This window comes from Pezoporus wallicus, unplaced genomic scaffold (assembly GCF_028554395.1).
Source record: "Pezoporus wallicus isolate ANWC-B61680 ecotype Strahan unplaced genomic scaffold, APGP_CSIRO_Pwel_v1 contig_5767, whole genome shotgun sequence".
NCBI classification, from domain to species: Eukaryota; Metazoa; Chordata; class Aves; order Psittaciformes; family Psittacidae; genus Pezoporus; species Pezoporus wallicus.
The window spans coordinates 5,850,301-5,856,903 of NW_026640599.1; positions in this window are offsets into that span (position 1 = coordinate 5,850,301).

A 6,603-nucleotide genomic window follows, 5' to 3' on the forward strand; every position below is an offset into this window, starting at 1 on the left:
CCAGACTTGTAAAGTAATTTATTCTAATGCTTTTTTACATAGAAGTTTGTGTCTTACAGATTTTGGAAAACCAGAAAATCAAACCCAAGGCTGCCTAGTGGAACTCCTGCCTGAGGGGAAAATCTGAGCAAAGTAGCGCTTTCTCCAAAAATGTTCCTTACAGATTTTACTTTAAAAACTAATCTACTCTTGTTTGACAGGAAGAGAAAAAGAAGATATTTATGCCATTTGAAGATACTTTTCCTACTTTTGCAGGGAAAATGTGAAAAGTCATAATATTTAGGGCTAAGCTGCAAAACGAGAGTTTTACCAGTTCCAGACAAATATCTAGACAATATATTTTCAATTCCAATGCATTGCTCACTGAAATCAAAAGAAGAGTAAATATAGAAATAAAAATAAAAAGAAAGAAGAAAATAAATAAATAAGAATTACTTCGTTGACTTTAATAGATCCTGTATCAGTCCCTAATGAAGGGTAAGTTTTGAATGCTAAGCACTAGAAATAATCTGGGAGGGAAAATATTCAAAGTGGATTAGCTCTTCAGTGTCCTCTAAGGAGGAATGGAAACTTGAGTCAAAATAAGAATCTTCAATATTAGGAAAACTGACTTTGTGAAATGCATACACTCAGTTCTTTAAGTTCCCGCTGAAACAAACATGCCAAATTAATGTCTTTGCTATGGAAAAACCCTGTGAATCAATATTAATGAAAAAGCAGTGAATTCTGGGGATTGTGACAGCATTTTGCTTGTGCTAAAAACTGGGATTTTACTGGGACAAATTATATTAAATCCTTTCTAGACATCTGAAGAGCTGTATCACTGATTCAAAACCAGCTTTTTCAGCTTAATGTAAGCCCTGAATCTGACTTTCTGCAGGGGGAGTTCCTGTTGCTGGGGATGGCAGACAGCATGCGCCATGCCAAGAAGATGGCAGCTGGATGTATTGCCCCTCTTCCCACTGCCCAGGAAAAATGGCGAGACTCTGAGGCTGCACAGGGGCAATACATCCCTCAGCAGCACATAGAGAAAACGCATTTACACAGAGGGGTTGAAGGATTCACAGATTTCCAACCTCCCTTTCCTTCTCCTGAGATGATGAAAAGTGCTACCCTTGACCATCACAGGGTCAGGACTGTGGCTGGACATGTCTGGAAATCTCATCTTTATTCCTTGACTCCTGAAGAATTCCCTTCTCTCAACTGCAAATCCCCTTTGCTTGCCACAAAGGGCCACTGGAGCACAGCAAGCCACATGTGCCTTTGGAAACAGCTTTGACTGTCATTACACAGCATCTCATGGCTCCCAAGCAGGGAGATGAGAACAGAGAAGAGAGGTTGCACCACCGATGCTTGCTGTGGGAGAAGGACTACATGTGCAAGGATGCCTCTCCTCCCCACTGAGAGCCTAAACCTGGGACTGAAGCTCCTCTAGGGCTCACAGGTTTTGAGGCTTACAGCATACAGATCCTGAATCTCCCCATGTTGTGAATGTTGTATCTGGCTCCAGTGCTGCTCAGAGACCTCTTTATTGGCACATTAAGCCTATCCTACCCCCTGAGATGTTCAATAGGTTGCAGCTGTAGCTGCAGAAGTAGTTTGAGAACTACTGCAGCACTTTGAAAACATCTGTCTGTTTTCCTTTTACTCCAAAAAGAGAAAAGAGCTATGCCAATGAAAGCAACAGAAACTAGATCCAATGGTTGGTATTTGCAGAAATGTCAAAGACCCTCATGTGAAGATGTGTCTCCACAGTAGCCTGGGCATTGCCTGGTTTAACTGACCCAGGTGCCAGAAGAGTGCAGTGAGGGATATAAGCAGCACAAGGGCTGGTGCAAAGGAGAGGCAGATCAAGGGCGCTGGCAGTGAAAGATGTGAGAATGAGCCAGTCAATGCAAACACCATCTTGGGCTGCTCTGCAAACCTGCTCTGAGGTGAGAGCCCACTGTGCCCACCACAGGGACCTGCACAGGACCAGCCCAGGGGAAATGGGAAAGAGGATCTCCAAGGATAAGAAGTGGCCCAGTAATGGCCACAGAGCAGGGCAGTGGTGGGAACAAGAGCAGAGTGCACAATGGATCAGACTAACACAAAGCAAGAAACCTCATCAAAGAAAAGTCAAGTCTAAAATATGAATTTATAGAATATCTTCAGTCTTGTCTTGTCTTCTGGGTGCAATCTCCCTAATAAAAATGAAGATCCTACTGCAAAACGTTTGATAGTGCATGTGACGCAAACAGGAAGAAATCATAATGTTGCATGTGGAACCACAGAGAGTCTTTAGCAGGAATTTCCAGAGAGAAAATGAGAACAGTAGTCATTGATTTGACACTGGAGACACTACCTCCTCCTCCTTTCTCTGCATTGTCAGGCAGAGATGTTATGAAGAGGCATGAGAGTCTGGAAATGAAGAAGCCTGCCACTGTGTGGTTAAAGATGTCCTCTTAGCTAGTGTTTAGAGGACAAAGGGGAGATTCGTACGTCTCCTTTTGTGGGAGACCAACAAGAACAGAATGGACAAATGTCTATGATGAGCTAAATAACCTTTGGAAGAGTGAGTGCATTTTTTCCTGTAATAAGCTAATGAATCCTGCCTCTGGGAGAGATGTGGAGCATCGTCAGTGCAGCTTCCAGCAGAGGTTGCCAAAGGTGCTCTTCAGAGGAGAGGTGAAGAGCAGGGCTGCTACTGAGTCATTAGCTTGAAAACCAAGAGCTGAAAGAGCTGCCTCCTGCAGGAAAATTAGGTTCCCCATCCATGTATATTATGTTCATTGTAATAGGGCCCTGAAAGCATGTTCTCTGCTTGGAAGAATATCAGAAACCTCCACTAACCCGTGACAGGAGCAAAGCAAAAAAAAAAAAAAAAACAAAAAACACAAAGGATCTTTTCTTGACATTTTTTACTTTGAGTAGTTCAAGTGAAAACCGAGATAAACTTTAATGCTGACCTTGAATGTTAATCTGAGCCATGACAATTTGATGGTGAGTGCTTCAACAGGGGCAAGATCTCAGCCTGCATCTCAGCTGTCTGCTATTATGGCACATTTGCTTCTCATTTTGGAGACCAGTGACTTTGTTTTCTTGAATTACTATAAAGAGAGGTTTCATCACTAACTCTTCTGGAGTTGTAAGTGCATTGAGTAAGCATAATAATGAAGAATTTCGTAGACATTATTTAGAATTTCAATCAGAGTTTTCTCTCATCAAAATCTGTGTGTATAATTGTGCTTCAGAGCCTTTTTCCAAGGGACAATGGTAGACACTAAAGAGCATTTTAATGTTTCCTTTGATTTATTAAGATTAGCTCAGTTTTTAATTTACTGAAAAGGAGTGTTCCATTAATAATCACAGTCACATTTTACATTAGAAATCCTAAATGTAACCTATTCTATTTTTAGAGGAATTAATTCCTGTGCATTTTATTACTTATTCCAAGCATCACCAAGCCTCAAAACATAAGGCCTGTTCTTGACATGTGGGGAGTTTTCTTTGGTTTTGAACAGCTGTTTGTTATTTTAGCTGTAGCTCTCTTTATTAATATCAGTGGGCAGGACTGATTTTATGACACTAAGGAAATAGGGGACAATATTTTAGCATAAAGGAAATTCACATATTTGTTGCTCTAACACTAGAGAAAATGCCACTGGAAATTAATGATTTCTGCAAATTTAAAAGCTTGAATTTCATTTGTGCACACACATGTAGATACACACATCTCCTCGCCCCCCCCCCCCCCTTCACTTTGTATCCCTTAATATTATTATGGTATTTCCTTGGCTGAAGTCCCTGAAAATTTCACCTGTTACCCAGTGCTTCCTAGTGTTGTATCCCAGAACAATATCTACCTTATTTATCTTTGACCTAGTTGCAGAAAAAGTCCAAAAGTTATCTTCAGCCTGATTAATCTAAGTCTGATCTGCTAACATGCTGCCATGGATTAAATATACATGTCATCTGAAATTGCTGAGGCACGGGTCAGACACCCTGCAAATGGCAGCACTCAGATGTACCTGCCGTGAGTGCTGCTAAGCAGCCACTCTGCCTGGTGCTCTCTGATAAGGTTTCTGGGTCAATTCTAAAGACTTTAGCATAAAATGTGATTCTGGGTACTACCAAGGCACATCTTAAAAATTCAAATCTGAGCTGGTATTAATAAATCAGAAGGGAAACATGAACTAAGAAGCCTGAGGAGAGCTCTTCAACCTATCCCTGTGGCTGGTTCTGGAGGAAGAGTCATAGCAATGCAGAAGGACTTCAACAACCCCATCTGTAGCTCAGTAGGGCCCTGATGGCACCAGTTCTTGGAAAAGAAACCCCAACCTCCCAGATCTCCTCCAGAGCACAGGGAGTCCTGCCTTGCACCAACAGACAGGTCAGGAGGCATCTACAGTAAGGTATGAGCAGTTTTTGTCCTTGGAACAGACCAAGGTGAAGCTACTTTACAGGTGATTGATTTAATGTTGTCATCACACCTTGGTCAAGTTGTCTGAGGTTGCCCAAGCCCTAATGTTCACAGTGGTATTTTTAAGCTGTGCTTAAATGGCTATGTAGTTACACACTTGCGGCTTTTGCGACTAGTTCATGCATATCTTTTCTCTGACCACTTCAACCTGGAGGGTTTACTAGCTGCCCTCTGTGCTTCACTAGCTATTCTTCCCTTAGAGTGGGTGGAGGAAGTGAGCCAGATCCTCTGTAAAACAAGGCAGATGGAGGAAAAACCCACCTGCCAACACCAAACCACACAGAACACTGGTCCCCAGCTTGGCTGTGCAAGTTTGGGACATTTGCTATGAGCTGGTTCAAGGGCAGGAGGGTGAATATGTTTGCAGCGTTGTGTGCAAAAAAATACTGCAACTGGAAAGCAAAGAGAAGCAGGTTTTGGAGATACTTTGAAAAAGAAAACAGAGATTTTGGGGAAGTGTTAATGACTAAAGGAGAAAACAGGGAGTGGAGAAAGGGCCTCCTCTTGCTCATCCCAGTGGTGTTCTGAGGAAGACAAGCAGGACTCCACCAAGGATATTGTAACTCATTGCTCTTTATAGTGGAAATCGCCTGGCAGATGCCCAGTATCAGCTACCCACTCAGAGGGGCATTTCTATTAATAGGACATCTGGGAGAATAGCCAAGGTTTATATTAACTCCATTACCAGCTAGCTTTAATGGGTACTGGGGAGCACCTCTGAGTTTTGGAAGAATAACTGCATCTCTTGTACAGTACTTTAGTGTTCCTCTGTTTTAAGAAGGTCAGCACTGTGGTCCTAAGGAAAAAACAAAGAAAAAAAAATGAAAATTCTAGGATGAAGTAATGGAAAATCAAAGTAGGAATGACCTTAAGAGACTGCATAATCTACTTCAGCCCCAAAAAGGCTGGGCTAGAAAGGGTTTATGGAAAGGATTTGGGGTAATTTTAAGAAAATATGTGTTTGGTTTTGCCTCTGTAACTCCATTTCCTGGCCAGTGCTCATGGTGAGCACTTAGGTCTTGCAGTGAGAGGAGCTTTCCCTGCACCCCCCTCAGGACCTCCTTTTGCCTCTGCTCTGTCTCTTCAGTCAAGAGGCTCTTCCTGATGCCCTGCTCTGGGACAGCAACCCAGTGAAGCAGCTAGGATGTGGAGAGAAATCAAAATGGAAGAATCAACAGAAAAACTGATAGAAAAATTTTTATCACACATAGTATTTTCATCCTTACTTATACATCCTCATGAGAAAAGTCTGCTCTCCCCAAAATTTGTAGATTCATTAATAACTTTTCCCATTTCATAGGGTTTTACAAAACAGTCATTAAATTTTAAATCAACTGAGCCATTCAGCAAAGAAATGGTTTGTTATAAAAAGCACAATTCAGTGTTGAAAGTACAGGTATTATTCCAAGCTATAAAGCAGGCTAAGTTGAAGACTTCCTGAGACCCCATTGCTCCTGCTAATTCCTGGGAACTATTATGTTCTAAACTACTGTGTGTTGTTTGCTAAACTACCAGGGTGGTGGCTTATTGGGTGATTTTTTTCTTTTTTAATTATACCTTTCCAATTCTGCTCACTGGGCTTCAAGGACACGGGATGTTTTTTATTATTATTATTTTCATGCATCATTGGAGCACCTGAACAGTCTCCTACAGATTCAGAAAATCAGGCTGCCTATAGAGAATGGATCCTTCAAAACCAGTGATATTATTAGCAATTCTGTGTCATTGAACAGATGAGCTAAATGCTAAAACCAGAAATTTCATTAAAGATTAAAGAAATATCATTTCACGTTTCACCTGCTCCATTAATATCAAATATGAGTTCTATCTTTCATGACACAACTGAAGTGCAGTGTAAGATTTCAGATATACTATTATTTAATCTTGCTTTCAGAGATAGAAAAAATGTTCAAAATCCTTGAAGAGATGTGTATCAGTATGACAATATGTTTTGTCTGACCATTTTAAGTCACTAAAGAATATCTTGGCACAGTCATTCTTCAATAACTCCCTTTCTTCATGCACCACTTGAAATATATTAATGGAGACATAATTTTCAGGAAATGCCAAGCACTTATGCTCTGAAAGTAAGGCCTCCAAAGACTTCTCTGGTGGAATACCCAAGAAGTGAGGTACTCGGA